The following is a 19,721-nucleotide window of genomic DNA, read 5'->3' on the forward strand; positions in this document are numbered from 1 at the left end:
TCTTTGTTTCCACATGCTAAAATGAGAACCATTAAACATAGGTGGTCTATCAATAGATTGCCCTTCTAAAAAAGAAACTTTTATGGTTGCCATGATCTTTACTCTAAGCGGTTAAGCTTGATCAAAAGAGACCAAGCTCTGATACCAATTGTTAGTGCCCGGTGCAACCCAATGAGTACAAACAAATTCACAATGATGCACAAAGATATATCAAATTTAAGCACAATAAAGAAAACTTAATTAAATAGAAAGGATAAGAAATGCAAACCAAATATCAAACCAATAGCCTCTTCAATTGATGGCGATGCTAACCAAGATGTACAAGTGAAGGCTCACTCCTTCCTCACCCCAAACACACTTTGGTTGAGCCAAGGAGTTTTACAACTATTCTAGTTAACCCTCAACAACCTACACTTGAAAGATCACTCACCCAATTAAGAACTATTTTATACAAATGAGGCAACCTTCACCAAGGTTTTACCACTTCAAGTGATAGGTTCACCTTCACCAAGGTTTTACTTCTCCTAGAGAGAAACCTTCACTTGAGCAACCTCACAACCCAACTTCCCCAACCCCTTATACAACCAACAAAGAATCTTTCTACTCAAAAATCTCACTTGTAAGCTTGTATTTTGTGTTGGCAAAAGTCTCTAGTCTTCTTGTGCTTTGGGGTTTTTATAGAAGGTGAGAAATGGCTCCAAAAGACTCTCCAACGGTCAAATATTAATTGCTGTCAAAACTAGCCGTTGGCCTGTCGGACGTCCGACAGGTGCCTGTCAGACGTCCGAACCACCTGTCGGACGTCCGAACCCTGCGTCCGAACGTAGGCAGAGAGTCATCAAATCTTTGCGAAATTTCTCGGACGTCCGATGCGATCGATGTGCGTCCGAGGCGTGCGTCCGATCCTTCTGGACGTCCGATGCTTCCTCAGGAGCGTCCGACAGAGTTTCCTTCTTGATGTTCTTCATCCTTTCGGACGTCCGATAGTTTCCTTTTGGCCGTCCGACATGAGTGACCTGATTTTGCTTCTTCATTTGGTTGGTTTTCTTTCCTTGACACCATTGAACCTGATTCTAACAAATTTCTCAAATAAAAACATTAGACCAAATCTACATTTTGGTTTGTTAATCATCAAAACCAAGGATTGATCGACCAAGGTCAACAATTTCAGAAACCTCCCTTAGAGGTTTTTCATAATATCACTTGGCTTTTTTAAGGTTTTTAAAATCTCACTTACCTCTCTTTGATTGACATTTTTTGTAATATTTTAGCCCCTTTAGAGGAAATACAAAAAAGATAAAACTTTTATTTCAACAATACCCTCATATTATGATACTTATGAAGTTTACAACAACAATAAAAGATAAAATTAAACTAAATATTTATAAGGTGTAAATTTCTTGACTTGAACTATTTATTTTGTTGTATTGGAGCAAGAACAAAATTTACATCTTCAAAATTCACACGTATGAAGAGATTATTTTAGTTTCAGTACCACTTAAATTGCATCATATACTAAAATACATTTCCTAATTAAATTTCTTGACTTCCTTATAATTATTCACAAAATTTTTCAAGTGTCAATTACTCACCAACATCCTTCTAAATGGTTGATTTTGACTAGATTTAATTTACCCACATTCTTTGTTATCCTACAATGACCTCCGTATAAAGAAATATGGACCATTATTAGATATCAATTTTTTAATCTAGATATTTTGGTTTAAAATTTTATTTTATTTTATTTTTTGGTTATATAGTTATTACGAGCAAGGATAATCTTGTGAATTTTGTGACATTTGATAGGAATATTTAGTCTTGTCAAACTGACAAGGAAGGTAAGTGAGATTTTAAAAACTTTAGAGGAACTGAGTGATATTATAACCAATCTCAGGGAAGGTTTTTGAAATTATCCCTAGTAATTATTTCAAATAACATCTCAAATAATTTACCATCTAAACATATAAGGGTAACAAACCATTCCTTTTCATCACAATCGTGGATGTCAACAGAGGAAATAGGATTATTAGCAGAAAACGTGAGACGTTGACGTTGGTCTTCTCAAATTATGTAAGGTACAATTAAGAATAAACTAAAGCATCCTCACAAAAACCAATCCAAACTTCATTTAATAAAACATCCACAAGGAATTACACATAATTCTAATACACAACCAATATCCAATGATTAGGAAATGAGCCCATCGGAGGCACATAGGCCAAAGCATTCATATATAAAACGTGTAGTTTTGTAGAGTTATCAAGTCAAGAAAAGCATTTAGAAAAGTAAGAATCGCTTAACTCTTTACCTAAGTATAGATTAAAAATCTAACTTCAACCCCTTTATGCTTTGGACTAAAAACTATATGTTCACTAGTAAAAGTTCAAATTAATGGTTTTTACCAACAAATTATGTGTAACCCAAATTAGCAGTACACAACATTAAGGAACTAAATTGTTGAATTGTTGTAGATGGTGAAAAAGTTAGTTTTTAGTAGTATTTAGTATCTAAATTGGTGTGAAAGCTAATATTTCATTTTAGATTAAACTTCTAGTAGTTCTACAGCGACTTTCAATGGCCACCCTTGTAATGAAGTACTATTATAGTATATATTAAACTCCTCCCTATTTGGAAGACAAATTCAAGCACATTTTTCTCTCAAAACACGCTTGTAAAAAGATACTTCAATAAAATTTTCTTAAGAGCACCCCCCAATAACCAAAATGGCAAGCCTAATAAATTTCTAAAATATATTCTAATGTTTAAGAGCATTTTTTTAATTTAGGGTTATTATCACTTTACCCCCTTAACATTCGATGCCACTATCAATTTCCCCTTTAACGTTATCTTTTAGTCACTTTACCCTCAAACCTAACGGTCAAACTTAACAGAATTTGTTAATTAAAGTAAAAATACAAGTTTATCCCTTAAAGTTATTATCATTTTACTCCAATAAACAATAGCCCCATTATCGATTTACTCCATAAAGTTATATTTTAAACCAACTTAGCAAGTTGAAAAACTTTAGAATAAAGTACACTCCTCTTTATATAATAAAAACAATAAAAAATTTAGAGTTGCCCTTCTCCTCTTTAGTATCAAGAAAAAAAAGTCAAAATATTAATCTTTTTCCTTTTGACAATCTTATTAATATTTAAAAAATAGAAAGATGGGGAGGGGAGGGGAAAGGAAGAGGGGGAGGGAAAGATAGAGATAGAGAGAGAGAGAGAGAGCTCAATTCTTTTTTTTTAAAAAATACAAATGAGAAAGAATTAAATATTTTTATTATTTTAAAATTATTTTACTTTACTGTTTACCACCAGATTTCAATCCTAATCCTAACAACCTTAAATTAATACGATAATGTTAGACTTTTCTTTATTTTTTTCTTTGTAAAATCTAATTTTTTGTCTCCTTCTTTGCTATCTCTTTTTCTTTTCCTAGTATTAATAAGTGTGAAAAAAGAAATTTGAGCAAATTTTTATATTTTTATATTTTTTGATCTCTTAAAGTGGAAAAAAAAGAAGAATAAGAATCATTCTAACTTTTTTATTTTTAATTATATCTATATAAGGGTAAATATATTTAAAAATTTTTGATCATACTAGTTAGATTAACGATGAAGTAAAATGTCTAGAAAATAATGTTAGGAGTTAAATTGATTATATCACTATAATTTAAAGGAATAAAGTAATAATAACAATGTAGTAATGCTATATAATAAAAGGGTATTTTTATCTAAAATTTCTTAACATGTTGAGTTGAATTACTTATGAAGATGAAGTGACTAAAAGATAACGTTAAGGGATAAACTGATAGTAGTGATATAGTTAAAGGGGGTAAAGTAATAATAACCCTTTTTTTTTAATGAAAGTTTAAGGGCAGCTTGGATTTGGTGTATATTTAGCGGTATGTATCAAATATTGTAGACGTCTTTCTAAAAAAATTTTTGGATTGATGTTTCTAAGTTTAAGAGCATTTTTGGACTAATGTTTTCTAAAAAGGTGTTTTGCGAGATTTTTTTTTTTTTTTATACCTGTGTCCTTCGCCACCTCTCGATTTCCTGCCACCCTCCCATCTCCTTCCTTTTTCCCCATCACCATCCTTGTCTCTTTGTGGCCACCATCCACCATCCCTTTCCTGTCGCCCTCTCCTTTCCACCAGCTCTCTTCCTCTTCCCATCAGGCCTTCTCTATTCATCCCACTTTCCCTGATCAATCCCTCCCTTTTTATTGTTAAAATCCCTACCCTCTCTTGCTTGCTGTCAAACCTTTTCATTACCCTCCTCTTGTATATGACCAATTTGGACAAATGTGAGGGGGTTGAAGGGGGAAGGGAAGGAGTTGGGTGGGAGGGGTCATCAGAAGGGTAGGGTAGGGTGGCAAGAAGTAGGGCTGTTGGGTGAAGGGGAACTCGTAGTAGGGAAGGGGAAGGGAGTAGGTGGCAAAGGAATAGTGATGGAGGGAGAAAGAGTGATGATGTGCGTCCATCTGTGTTTAGGGTGTTTTTGGGTATTTTATTAAGATATTTTTGGGATGTTTTTAGATGTCTTTTAAATTATTTTTGTGGCGTTTTTAGAGATGCTAGCATTGAATATGTATTTCCATCATATATTTTGGTCAAATATAGAGACCCTAAGGTCTCAAAATTGTAAGAGATTAAATATTAGATTGCCCGAATCATAAGATTGGGATTACTAGTTTCTTCGTATGTTTGTTTTTTTATTTTGTTTAGGGTTATTATCATTTTACCCCCTTAAACTATATCACCACTATCAATTTACCCCCTAAGGTTATTTTTTTAGTCACTTCACCCCCATAAGTAATTCAACTCAACATGTTAAGAAATTTTGGACCAAAATACCCTTTTATTTTATAGCATTACTACATTGTTGTTCTTACTTTATTCGTTTAAATTATAGTGATATAATCGATTTAATTCCTAAAATTATTTTCTTGGAATTTTATTTCATCGTTAATCTAACTAGTATGGTCAAAATTTTTTAAATATATTTACCCTTATATAGATAATTAAAAATAAAAAATTTAGAATGATTATTCTTCTTTTTTTTCACTTTAAGAGATCCAAAAATATAAAAATAAAAAGATTTTTTCAAATTTCTTTTTTCACAATTATTAATATTAGGAAAAAAAATAGATAGGGAAGAAAGAGACAGAAAATTAGATTTTGCAAAGAAAAAATAAAAAAGTCTAACATTATCATATTAATTTAAGGTTGTTAGGATTATGATTGAAATCTGGTGTTTATGTGAGGACTTGAAAATTCACTTATATTTTCCTTATAATTCCCTTATTTTGAATAAGTTAGTTTATAAATTCCTTTTACTACCAATTTACTCTCTTAATAGGTGTAATATATACTAGAATCGAGAGTTTACCTTTTCGTTTATAGTTAGCGTGAATTAGGATTTTTGTGTACTTTGGCCGTGTGATCACTTGGTGAGGTGTGTGTACTAAATTTGGTGGTTAAGAGTGAGTTTTAGATAAGAGAAAGTGGGTGATTAGAAGTGATATTAATAAGTTAGTGAATCATAAGTTAAAACACATTCAAGAAAATAGGCTTGAACCGACGCGTTCCGTTTGTTACCGATTGAGTATACCACTTGACCACTACTTTCTTACCCTAATTTTCTTGTTATATTTCACCTAATCCTCCCTAAATTACCCCTTAATCCAGCCATCTTTGTTGACAAAGGAAAAGGAAAGAAAAGAAAAAAAAAAGAAAGAAAACTTGGCTTTGACAAGTGTCAAAGATCCCAGAGTAGTTGACCAAGAAACTTTCTTCCTTCTTATCTTTCCTCTAGCTACCATTTTTCTTCATTTCCTTCATGTCTTGGCCGAACTTGAGAGAGGAAAAACAAGAGAGAAAAAACAAGAGAGGAAAGCTTCAAGTTCCATCTTGATCCTTGCCTTGTTTGAGTGAAGATCAACAAGAACAACAAAACTAAACCGATTAAATTAACACCAAGGAGTTAAGGAAGTTTGTTGTGGAGTTGTTTGGAGAGAAATAGCTTGGTTCAACACTTTCTCAAATATTTTGAAAGGTATAAGTCTAAAACTTCCTTTTTCTTTTTTGTTTTAGCAAAATCTTGAATTATGTTGGATGATACTCTAGTTTTGGTGAAAATTAGCGAATTTCAGGTAGGGCTTGTGATTTTTCAGCTTTGATTCATGATGTTTATCTCTAAGATGTTGGTATTGAGCTTGGAAATGGAATTTGTGAGATGATTAGTGGCTTGATTGTGATATTTAACCTTAAAAGATGAAATTTCAGCTTTATCAAGCAATTTCCAGTTTTGATGAATAGTTTTAGGGTTGATATGTATTTCCAGCATTTGGTGGTGAATTTCAGTTCTGCCCTGTTTCTGGACTCAACTTGGGCTGTGAATTTCTCCATATTTTAGATTGAATCAGCTTTTGGACAAAACATGAAAGTTATAGGGATTTGAGTTAGCTTTCTACCTGCAAAATTTTAGATCAATTGGATTATTTTAGCTTATGATTTGGCTAGAGCACTCCTGACTGTGCAAAAACTCTAATTTTCCTGATCTGTTTTTCATGTGCTTCTGATCGTCCATTTTTGACCCTGAAAATGCGAGAACTGGGTGTCTATGTCTTCATGGGAAATGTAAGTTTATGTATTATTTTCGAAACGCCATAAAATTTACCTCAATCCGATATACCTAACTACAGTCATGACCAAAACACCGAAGGATGAAAAATCTGCCATTTATAAGTTTTTCTTTAAACTGGTTTCAGCTTTGGTTCATGATGATAAGTTATTATTTGGTTTGTTTAGTTGGTTTTGAGGCCTTGAATAGGTGTATAATTGGAGGTTTGTTGGCTTGTAAATCTAAGTTGTACTTGGATAGGAAAATGGATAAATACAAAGGGCGTATTGTCTAAATTTTTGCTTGAGGGTTAGGCGAATAAACTCGAGACTTGAGCGACGACTCGAGGTTGAAGCGAACTCCGCTTGTTTATGGTATTCAAGTTTTCTGTAGTAAAAGGTACATAAGTTGAAATTTTTATCGAAACTCGTACCCTTTAAAAAGTGAAAGTAGCGACCTTTAAAAATACGATTTTCTCGATTTTCATACCAAGTGTGAATTCCAAATTATAAATCATTTCTTTATCGAAACTAAAAGAGCGAGCATGAATTTTCGAGAGTTTGAGAAGTCATATGACTGCTACTTAAATAAGTTTCATTTATTAGATTTTTTTGAAATGAAACTCCTAGGTTTCGAACCCTAGTGGATTTTAAATTTTTAAATGATATTTTATCGCAGATTTGGACTCCAACCAAGGAGTTATACCTGAGCGTGATTTTGACAAGCACTAAATCTTTGGTGAGTACTTCCAAATACATGATTGAACTTGCTACTTGATTTAAATTCTTTACCAACGTGATCGGATAAGATTTGCGGGGTTTGGTCGGGTAAGTGTGTACTTTATCGCACTTGCCCTAATGTGATATATACTTGTTTATTTGTTGCAATTGACTTGATATACTTGTGTAGGATGTGCGCACTCTCTGGAATTCCAGAAATCCTGTGGCTAGTTATTCGAGTCGAGCCGGCAAGGGTTTGGTCGATTAGGTAACGAACCCTAGATCTCTTGTTTTGTCGAGTGGAGTGTTATCTTCTCGACTAATCGGTATGCTCGAGTATTACCACCTGTGTTTATTAAGGATTTTGGGTCCGGTAGGGGGTTTGGATGGTGGACGGAGATTGTAGTTAAAGTGATGCTTTATTGGACTGGTTACTTTACTTGAAAGTTGATGGAGTGTCAACTACTACTTGATCAAACTCTGGTGAACCAATGGGAATTTGGCTCTTGAGAGCCATCCGTATCCTTATATTTTGAAATGATTATTTCTTGTTGTATTATTAATTTTTTTTATGAACTTTTACACTCGCTCATTTTAAGAGTTCAAGTTTTCAATAACGGTCAACTTGCTACTTGGAATCTCACTGAGATTTAGCTGACTCTATTAGTTTTTGTTTTCCTTACAGGGGGTATGAGTTAGAGCGTGAAACTGGTACAGACTAGCGTAGTCTAGTTTTTAAAATTTTTGTAATTGTACTCGCACTAGTACTCGACTAGAGTTGAATGCACCTAAATTTTTATATTTTGATATATTTGGACATGTATAACCCTTGGAGCTGAATTTAAGCATTAATGTATATTCTAAGTCTGGGATTTGTTGTTTCATTTCCTTTCTATGGTTGTAAGTTATTCTCTTAAGGTGCGTAAGCGAGTCCTGGCCAGAGTTGGGCAGGCGGTCCGCTAAACCCTAGAGTACGCCCTAGGGGGAGGTGGGGTTGTCACAGGTGGTATTAGAGTTCTTATCGAACTCATGCCAGGAGAGGGTTCTCGGATTGTGGGGATTGGTTTGTTAAGTGTGGAACAAATATCTATCGTTGGGGTTATTAGATGTATATGTCAGGTAGGAATCTCTAATATGGGTGATTTATCCTTGGGACCAGCCGACTCGAGTTGTGAATTATCTTATTTTAGATTGTTGTACCTGAGTACCAAAAAGTGGAGAGCACTAGAATAAGGGTCTGTATCTTGATTGCACTTGAGGTAAGTTTTGATAGCAAAGGACAAGGCACGGCAGATTCTAACATTTGACCTAGTAATTGAACTAATTGAGAGGATTGGATCTAGGAGGGTTATCATGGACTAATTTAGTAATAGTCTGGCTAGAGTTTCAATAGATGGTGGTTAGATTGGAGTGTACAAATTTGCACTGAATACCTGTTTCCCTTCTCCTATGAACGTGAGGATTTGATAAGTGTTTATTTGATTTTGAGGCGGTTTAACTGCAACTATATAGGTATTTCTATCTCTCTTGTGATATTTGATACCCGTAACTTGGTTCTCGATGAACTACCATTGTTTATACTTCCTTGATACCTATCCACGAATGTCAAAGTATGGACTTGACTTGATTATTATTGTGTCGAAATTGAGAGTTTTGGAATTAGGTATGGAGATTTTGAGAAAAAAGATTTGGCATAGGGTGTGAAACTTTTGATATACGAAATATGCTCTAAGGTTTCGTTATGTACATAAGTGATACATGGCATAGTATTTTAAGATATTGCCCTAATTATGTTTTACTTTCTCGTCCATTTCATTTGAGAATATCTAAGTTTGATCTTCCGTGGTTGGATTAGGAGCGAAGGAACTTAACAGTTATATGGTTAGAGTTCCACTTATACTTAGTTACTTATTCTAATCCATTGATTTGCTTGACATGCTATCACTTGAGTTTCAGCGAATCGGTGAGATGACATATTTGGCTGATATGTATAAGAAAATAGAGATTTTTCGAAAGGAAATAGAGGTCCAAAAGATATTGGCTGAGCATTGGGAAGGGCAATGGGAACACGAATATTCGGAGAAAATTGAGTTATTGTACAAGAACATAGAACTAAAAAAAATACAAAGAGATCTCAGAAGAGGCTTTAGCAGTGGCACAAATTAATACATTCATGGAGGCTCTTGAGAAAGCCCAAAGGATAGAGATTGCAAGGGCACAAATGAAAGCTTTTCATGCAAGAAAGAAAGGCGCATCTAGTGGAGACCAAGGGCAAGAACAAGAGGATCTAGGTATGTCACCCTCTAAGGTGGGTTGAGGAGTTGGGGGTGTGAGAATTTCGGAGACATCCAAGGGAGTTACTCCGAGAGGAGCCTCAGGTGGAGGAGGACAATTGAAAGGTGTCTCACAAGGAGATCATACCTCAATCCCTCACTTATCTTGTAGCTATTATGGAAAAACCTACCATACTGAGGATAATTGTTGGCTAAAGGTACAGAAATATTTACGGTGTGGTAGTGCTGAGCACCAGCATGCAACCTGCCCCTTCAAGTCAAACCTAAACCTTCAACAACCAAATATAGGAGGAAATATACCCAGAATGCCTGCCAGAATATATACCTTACACTATCAACCAGTGCCTAACACGTCTATAGTAGTAGAAGGTACAATTCGTATTTTTCATTGTTATGCCAGAAAAATACCCTGAGTTATTTTCGAATAAATGTATGAATTTCGAGGTCGAAATTCTTTTAAGGAGGAGAGTATGTGAGGACTTGAAAATTTACCTATATTTTTCTTATAATTCCCTTATTTTGAATAAGTTAGTTTATAAATTCCTTTTACTACCAATTTACTCTCTTAATAGGTGTAATATATACTAGAATTGAGAGTTTACCTTTACGTTTATAGTTAGCGTAAATTAGGATTTTTGTGCACTTTGGCCATATGATCATTTAGTGAGGTGTGTACTAAATTTGGTGATTAAGAGTGAGTTTTAGATAAGAGAAAGTGGGTGATTAGAAGTGCTATTAATAAGTTAGTGAATCATAAGTTAAAACACAAGTACGAGCGAGTTGAGGAAAATAGAATTGAACCGACACGTACCGTTTGTTACCGATTGAGTACACCACTTGACCACTACTTTCTTACCATAATCTTCTTGTTATATTTCACTTAATCCTCCCTAAATTACCCCTTAATCCAGCCATCTTTGTTGACTAAGGAAAAGGAAAGAAAAGAAAAAAAAAAGAAAATTTGGCTTTGACAAGTGTCAAAGATCCAAGAGTAGTTGACCAAGAAACTTTCTTCCTTCTTATCTTTCTTCTAGCTACCATTTTTCTTCATTTCCTTCATGTCTTGGCCGAACTTGAGAGAGGAAAAACAAGAGAGGAAAGCTTTAAGTTCCATCTTGATCCTTGCCTTGTTTGAGTGAAGATCAATAAGAACAACAAAACTAAACAGATTAAATTAGCACCAAAAAGCTAATGAAGTTTGTTATGGAGTTGTTTAGAGAGAAATAGCTTGGTTTATCACTTTTTTCAAGTGTTTTGGAAGGTATAAGTCTAAAACTTCCTTTTTCTTTCTTGTTTTAGCAAAATCTTGAATTATATTGGATGATACTCTAGTTTTGGTGAAGATTAGCAAATTTCAGCTAGGGTTTGTGATTTTTCAGCTTTAATTTATGATGTTTATCTCTAAGATGTTGGTATTGAGCTTGGAAATGAAACTTGTGAGATGATTAGTGGCTTGATTGTGATATTTAACCTTAAAAGATGAAATTTCAGCTTTGTCAAGCAATTTCCAGCTTTGATGAGTAGTTTTAGGGTTGATATGTATTTCCAACATTTGGTGGTGAATTTCAGTTCTGCCCTGTTTCTGGACTCAACTTGGGCTGTGAATTTCTCCATGTTTTAGATTGAATCAGCTTTTGGACAAAACATGAAAATTATAGGGATTTGAGTTAGCTTTCTACTTGCAAAATTTCAGATCAATTGGATTATTTTAACTTATGATTTGGCTAGAGCACTCCTGACTGTGCAAAAACTCTAATTTTCCTGATCTGTTTTTCATGTGCTTCTGATCGTCCATTTTTGACCCTGAAAATGCGAGAACTAGGTGTCTATGTCTTCATGAAAAATGTAAGTTTATGTCTTATTTTCGAAACGACATAAAATTTACCTCAATCCGATATACCTAACTACAGTCATGACCAAAACATCGAAGGATGAAAAATCTGCCATTTATAAGTTTTTCTTTAAACTGGTTTCAGCTTTGGTTCATGATGATAAGTTATTATTTGGTTTATTTAGTTGGTTTTGAGGCCTTGAATAGGTGTATAATTGGAGGTTTGTTGGCTTGTGAATCTAAGTTGTAATTGGATGGGAAAATGGATAAATACAAAATGTGTATTGTCCAAATTTTTGTTCGAGGGTTAGGCGAATGAACTCGAGACTTGAGCGACGACTCGAGGTTGAAGCGAACTCCGCTTGTTTATGGTATTCATGTTTTTTGAAGTAAAAGGTACATAAGTTGAAATTTTTGCCGAAACTCGTACCCTTTAAAAAGTGAAAGTAGCGACCTTTAAAAATACGATTTTCTCGATTTTCATACCAAGTGTGAATTCCAAATTATAAATCATTTCTTTATCGAAACTAAAAGAGCGAGTATGAATTTTCGAGAGTTTGAGAAGTCATATGACTGCTATTTAAACAAGTTTCGTTTACTTGATTTTCTTGAAGTGAAACTCCTAGGTTTCGAATCCTAGTGGATTTTAAATTCTTAAATGATATTTTATCGCAAATTTGGACTCCAACCAAGGAGTTGTACCTGAGCGTGATTTTGACAAGCACTAAATCTTTGGTGAGTGCTTCCAAATACATGATTGAACTTGCTACTTGATTTAAATTCTTTACCAACGTGATCGGATAAAATTTGCATGGTTTGGTCGGGCAAGGGTGTACTTTATCGCACTTGCCCTAATGTGATATATACTTGTTTATTTGTTGCAATTGACTTGATATATTTGTGTATGATGTGCGCACTCTCTGGAATTCTAGAAACCCTGTGGCTAGTTACTTGAGTCGAGCCGGCAAGGGTTTGGTCGATTGGGTAATGAACCCTGGGTCTCTTATTTTGTCGAGTGGAGTGTTATTTTCTCGACTAATCGGTATGCTCGAGTATTACCATCCGTGTTTATGAAGGATTTTGGGCCCGGTAGGGGGTTTGGATGGTGGATAGAGATTATAGTTAAAGTGGTGCTTTATTTGACTGGTTACTTTACTTGAAAGTTAACGGAGTGTCAATTACTACTTGATCAAACTCTGGTGAACCAACGGAAATTTGGTTCTTGAGAGCCATCCGTATCCTTATATTTTGAAATGATTATTTCTTGTCGTGTTATTGTTTTTTTTATGAACTTTTGCACTCGCTCATTTTAAGAGTTCAAGTTTTCAATAATGGTTAACTTGCTACTTGGAACCTCACTGAGATTTAGCTGACTCTATTAGTTTTTGTTTTCCTTACAGAGGGTATGAGTTAAGGCGTGATATTGGTACAAACTAGCGTAGTCTAGTTTTTGAATTTATGCGATTGTACTCGCGCTAGTACTCAACTAGTGTTGAATGTACCTGAAATTTCACATTTTGATATATTTGGACATGTATAACCCTTGGAGCTGAATTTAGGGATTAATGTATATTCTAAATTTGGGATTTGTTATTTCATTTCCTTTCTATGGTTGTAAGTTATTCTCTTGAGGTGCGTGAGCGAGTCCTGGTGAGAGTTGGCCAGGCGATCCGCTAAACCCTAGGGTACGCCCTATGGGGAGGTGGGGTCGTCATAGTAAACAGTAAAGTGAAATAATTTTAAAATAATAAAAATATTTAATTCTTTCTTATTTGTATTTTCTAATAAAAGAATTGAACTCTCTCTATCTGTCTCTCTTTCCTCCTCTCCCTCTCTCTCCCTATCCTTTTATTTTCTTAATATTAACAAAATTGCCAAAAAGAAAGAAATTAATATTTTGATTTTTTTCTTGATACTAAAGAGGAGAAGAGCGACTCTAAATTTTTTATTGTTTTTATTATACAAAGATGATGGTACTTTTTTCTAAAGTTTTTTAACTTGTTAAGTTGGTTTAATGGTTGGATAAATTGTCTAAAAAATAACTCTATAGGGTAAATTGATAATGAGACTATAGTTTATGGGGGTAAAATGATAATAACTTTAAGAGCTAAACTTGTCTTTTTACTTTAATTAACAAATTTCGTTAAGTTTGATCATTAGTTTTGGGGGTAAAGTGACTAAAAAATAACGTTAAGGGAGAAATTGATAGTTGCACGGAATGTTAAAAGGGTAAAGTGATAATAACCCTTTTGTCTATTCCCTAGAAGCATATTTTTTAGAGTTAAATGCATTAAACGCCCTTAAACTATCCATTAAGTTGTAGTTTACTCTCCTCAACTTGCACATTGTCCTTCTTATGATATCTTTGGACAAAACTATCCCTTCCATCTTAATTATTTTTATTTTCTTTTTTGCTTACTCTTTTCTTTTTAGTTTACTCTTTCTTGTTTCTTTTTTCATTCTTTATCTCCAATGCCATTATTATTTGTGTGCATATGCTCTGTTTAGATTCATCAGTTTTTCAAAAATTAGTTTTTCAAATACTATAAAAATTTTTAAAAAGTACTCTAAAACATAGTCTAAATTTTTTTTAATGTTTAAAAATATATCCCAAAATATATTCTAAAAACTTTGCTACTCTTAAATATTCCAAAAATATATTTTAAAAATATCCTAAAATATACTCTAAAAACCCTGTTACAGTAAAATTTTTTTAAAACACCTCTAAAAACAGCTAATTCAAATGGATTTTAGTTTTGTTTAAATTAACATATTAGATTGGTGGTTCTTTGCTTATTTATCAGTTGTCAAAATCACTATTTCGTAAGAAACTTCCTAACATAACAAGAGATCAATGGTTTTTTATATTATGAAGTCCATTTCATCTAATGAATTGAAATATATATATATATATATATACATTTACATATATGAATAAAATAGAATGATTAATCAATGAATTATTGATATGAATAAATAATAAATGAACAAATTAACATTTCTCTATTAGGTGATTTGTAATACGTTACTGTTAATGTGAATAGTTAACTAGTTTTGAACTTAATTAGTTTATATGTACTCAAATCATTAAATTCCTAAATTAGAAGATGTTTACAATGCAAGGTACACACACACACACACATATATACATATATATATATATATATATTCGAGTAGAGTAGAGTTTATGACAAATTATTAAGAGTGAATTTAACAAATAAATAAATTATAAAAAATTGGGTTAAAGAGAATTAAAAGATTTAGTGTCATAATTTAGCAATGGCGGGAAACAATTGGCAAGTGACATAAGAGAAGGGGAAAAAAGAAGAAAAAAAGCAAAAAGAAAAAATGGAAAAAGAATAAGAAAAAAGGAAACAAAAAAAAATTAATATAGTGGGATTAATTTTGTCCAACCATATCATAGAGGGAGGCAACATACCTATAAAAGAAATTGAAGGGGGCTATAAAATACCTATAAAAGAATGGGCTTTGGATTTTGTAAGTGACAATGGTAAGTCTAGGGTGTTCACACTTCGAGAAAAATTGAATAACCAGCCGATCCAACTTAGATCAGAAATAGGATGTCAATAAAATAGAATTTGAGAAAATAATTAAGATCCAATCTTAAAATTTGGTAAAATAGTTTGGGAATGGATATTGAAATTTGATTTCCGAATTACCAATTACCGACCTAATTACTGAATTTCATATTTTAATTAAATATTCTATATAATTCATGCAGACTAAGATATCATATTACATATTAATGTATTAGTCAATATTGTTATAAGTTATAATTTTTTATTATAAATAAATATGTGACCTTAAAAGCATATTAATTAACATATTGATAACTTTTATATTATTAATTACATATTCAATAGACTTAACTAATCTATATTAGAAAACCAATATAAAACTTTGGATATTTTACCAAAATACCTATTATCTGGCCGAAATCCAATTATCAAATAAAAGTTTGGGCAGTAATTGAATGTTGAGATTGTTGAAAATAACGAAAAAATCAAATTTTTTTTACCGAATTACCAATTATTGGCCAATGAACACTCCAATGGTAAGTGTAATTTGGTTAAAACTCAAATAATAATTGGTATTTTTGAACAAACAAAAAAAAATAAAGAGTTAATTACATCTACCTTCCTTGTGCTTCAGTCAAACTACAAGTAAATCCCTTAAAGTTTGAAAAATAATGGCCACCCTCTTTAACCAAACAACCTTTGATAAATGGTGTTAAAATATTATGCGTGTAGACAAAAAGACCCTTCCCCTAAAACAAACCGGCCACCATCATCTGTCTCCATCCTCTTCCCCAGCACCCATCCATACTATCACATCTTCAGTAATATCCCAAGTCCCACATCCTGACTGCAACAAATTCTCCTAATGACGCTCAAGCCACTAAACAATGATTACGGTTGTAAAGATGATAACATGATTCTGGAAATATATACATTTTTTAAAGTCAAGTCCCAGTGCATTCCGGGAATAGGAACTAATGATCAACATAAAAGTTTCTAAAAACCGTATTAACTCTTTTATTGAACCGCGTGCAATTCTTATAAAATATATAACCATAGCAATTGCTCATAATGTTATCAAAACTAAATGCTCATTCCACAGATAAACTGAAACCATCCATATTTTTTTTTTCATGTCCAAGAACTCATCCATTTATGCTCGCCTCTCCCTTCCACTTAGGTAACCATTTTTGCACCCTCAAACTCTTGAGCCCTCGCCTATTTGTTGTGTTCTTTCGTTTGCAATTTAGGTTTTCAGATCAATCATAGCACTAATATGTATTTCTATCACCCTTGACCACTCAGATGAGCCTTTCACAATCTCTTTCTCCAATAGATTGGAATTGAATCTTCCTTTGATGCCCATTTTAGACCTATACAGGAAGCATGGAGGTTCATGAGATTTTAAGACCTTGGCTTGACGGAGGTTGTTGGTGGCATAGGAAGAAGATTTGGCATTTGTTTTTACTTATCAACATAAGTAGATAACATGGCAACTTCATTCAGCCAAAATCTTCGTCGTCCTCTCACGTGCCGCACATGTGCGTGTGTTCCGAACAAATACCACGACAGCGTTTTGTGTTTTGGTTGCTCTCTCATGATTTGTTTCCTTTCTTTCTTTTTGCGCTAGGGTTCTCTCTCACTCTTTTCTCCTCAGAACGCCGCCACTTCTATTTTGTTTCCTCCTCCTCAGAACATTTTAGCTCTCCTTCATTCTCTTTTCTATTTCTTTGAAAATTTTCATTTTTCTCCTCTGATCTTTTCTTTCTTCTCACCACCAGTCCTTGATCAGATCTTTCCCTCTTCCTCTTGCTCTCAAAATCTTTATTATCTCTCCTTATCCTTTCCTTCCCACTCTATTCTTGAATATTACTTCAACTTTTTATTATTTTTCTTTTTTCTTTCATTTTTTGCGCTTCAAAAACATTTGGAGCTTCGAACCCTGTAAATGAAAGACTGCCGTCTTTGTTTGCTTTTCTGGTTGCAATTGGAGAACTAATGTGGATTTTTTTTTTATTTCTTGACTTTTATTTTCCGGTCTAAGATAGAACCACAAGTGAAGCACTGACTGCTGCTTCCTCTCTATTGTTTCAGGTAGTACCTCAATTCTTCCGCTACTTTCCTTTCATTAGTGATTTATTTTTCTTTCTTCTATCTGGTTACGTCGATGTTTTGTCTTGTTTTTTCTGGAAATGCAGCTAGAGTGTAGATCTATGGTGCTTTCGATTCGTTTCGAAAATAAAAATAGATGGCTAGGGTAAAGAATAGAGACCACACGCTTCTCTCTCTCTTTTCTCTCCTCAGAAGCTCCGCCGCTTTCTTCCTCTCCAAAACATTTCATCTATCATTTCTTCATTCTTTTTCGTTAGTTTTCCTTTCTCCTACACGATCGTAGATGGACTTCCAAAAATACTCATGGACGGTTTGCTCTGTGGTCGTGCGGGTACCGTCTCTTTTGCTGTTGTACTTTCGTATCTCTACGTGCAAGACGGGAAGAAGACAATTTTAGTGCTCTTATATTCTCGAATGTGAAGCTTCCCTTTCGCATCGGATTGACGACTGTTCCGGTCTTATCTCGTCGGGAATTCTGTGTCCCTATGACAACAGGGGTCAATGATTCCGACTCAGTGGACTCTACTTTGATCCAATCCATGGGAAGGAAGGTTTGATCCACTGAACGTATCTCTTTTTTGCCCTTCTTGTATGATACATTCTATATAACGAGCTCCTCCGATCCTTTTTTTTTCACTTAATCCTTTGTACCTGGGCAAAAGAATGCAAATGGATCTGAGCTATTTTATTTCTATTATAAAAAAAAGTGTGTTTATTTTCGTTTCTGTTTTTTTCATTTCTATTTTTTTCTAATTTTTAACCAATATGTCCTCCTTTTTTGGGCCCACTTAGAGATGATCTGAAAGAAAGCTTCAACTCCAGATCTTCAAGCTAAAGTAGTAGAGTGAGGTATCCGTCATTTTCTCTATTTTTTTCTTACTTATTTCATTTCATCGGACTTTTTCTGAATTTTCCTAATTTTTTTAAAAATGGCAATATTGATTTTATTAGAAATGCCTCTACCAAAAATTTTCTGGCTGCTTTTCAAGTTTATTATTGCTAATTAATTTGATTACTGGAATGGACAGGTTGTTGCAGTTAAGCAATTGGATAGAAATGGGCTTCAAGGTAATCGAAAATTTTGTGTTGAGGTTCTTATGTTCAGTTTTTTATGTCTTTCTAACCTTGTAAATTTAATCGATTACTGTGCTGATGGGGACCAGAGGCTACTTGTCTATTAGTTCATGCCCTTGGGATCCTTGGAAGATCATCTTCATGATATCATTTCAGGCATTCTTGTTCATTATCTTGTCAATTGTTTGCGACTCAGTTATTGCATGTTCAACAAGAAGTCCATTCCATTTTAAAATTGAATTTACATGTTTACTGAAATTTATGAACTGCATAAACTTTTTTAAGGAAGACATGATGACAGTGCAAGTTTTGTTTAGAAAGTTAATTGGGTTTTTTCTACTTAAACTAACTTTTATGTTGATTGTTCTTTCTTTACAATGATGCCATTTATAAGGAAAAATAAAATGCAGAAATAATGAAGCCTCAAGGACAGAGCATAGGCTCAAACTTGTTTATTCTAGGTATGGGGGTCAATGTTCGTTCCAGGAAAATGGGAAAGGTGGGGTTGAGAGCATATAAGTGGCATAGTATGGTGAATGGATGGTTTGGTGTTTTGAATAGTGGTGATTGGTATTGTATCATATCATGCCTTTACTCCACATTCTATTGTTTGAGGTTGATGAAGAGCTTGCTTGTTCAAATGGTACTGCCTCAAGTATTAATGCATTTGTTCACTTAGTAAGAGTGGGTTCCTCAGCTGATCACAATGTTAAGGGATCTTGTGCTTTGTGCTTTAATTGCATTCCTGAAACTCTGTCTCTCTCTTTTCCTGCATGTGGTTACATTTAGGCTACGAGAGTTTTGGTTGAATGATTTTAAGCCTTGTCACTTCTCCACCCAATGTTGTAAGTGAGGATTAACATTGTCAACAACTATCAACAAGCTGAAAATGTTGAGCACAGGCATGAAATTTATTTGTACCACCAAATGACTTTACATACCTTGCATGTGAAAATGACTCACTGTTGTGATTCTCTCGATTGTAGTTTAATAACTTGACTTCTTTTGTGGAAAGCCAAAAACAAAAGTCATGCCATTTGGTTGATTTATGTTTGTTTCAAGAGTTCAGTAGAGCATTCATTTTTCTTAATCTTTGAATGAATTTTGGGCTGTTGGACTCTTATATCGGTTTTACAATGGGGAAATAAAATTTGCATTTAACAAATCTTAATATGTGCACTTATACTTTGACTAAATATTTCTCTCAATATTAATGTGTGTGCCTATGATTTTTCTCCACAGGTATGGCTGTTATTGCTCATTTAATACTCCTTTGTTGGGTTTACGTTAGAATACTATTCTGGTAGTTATTGCTTAACATCAACGTTGGATAATATGCTAATTTCAATGTCATTCACTACTTCTTTGTTGGGTTTATGTTAGAGTACTGTTCTGGTAGCTATCATACAACATAATCTGTTGCATCATTGTAAACCATTTTAACAATTCTTTTGCAGATTTTCTACCTGATAAAGAACCATTAGATTGGAATACAAGAATAAAGATAGCAGCAGGTGTGGC

General features: G+C 33.6%; 1 long non-coding RNA gene across 1 annotated transcript; it reads left to right on the top strand.

The window, feature by feature from the left end:
- Positions 1-17,358: 17,358 nt before the first annotated feature.
- Positions 17,359-19,721, top strand: LOC113774911. Its single transcript, XR_003468837.1, has 4 exons — positions 17,359-17,677; positions 17,919-17,970; positions 18,155-18,194; positions 19,658-19,721. It is a non-coding gene; the product is annotated as an uncharacterized LOC113774911 (long non-coding RNA).

The sequence above is a fragment of the Coffea eugenioides genome, chromosome 6 (assembly GCF_003713205.1).
Source record: "Coffea eugenioides isolate CCC68of chromosome 6, Ceug_1.0, whole genome shotgun sequence".
NCBI lineage: Eukaryota > Viridiplantae > Streptophyta > Magnoliopsida > Gentianales > Rubiaceae > Coffea > Coffea eugenioides.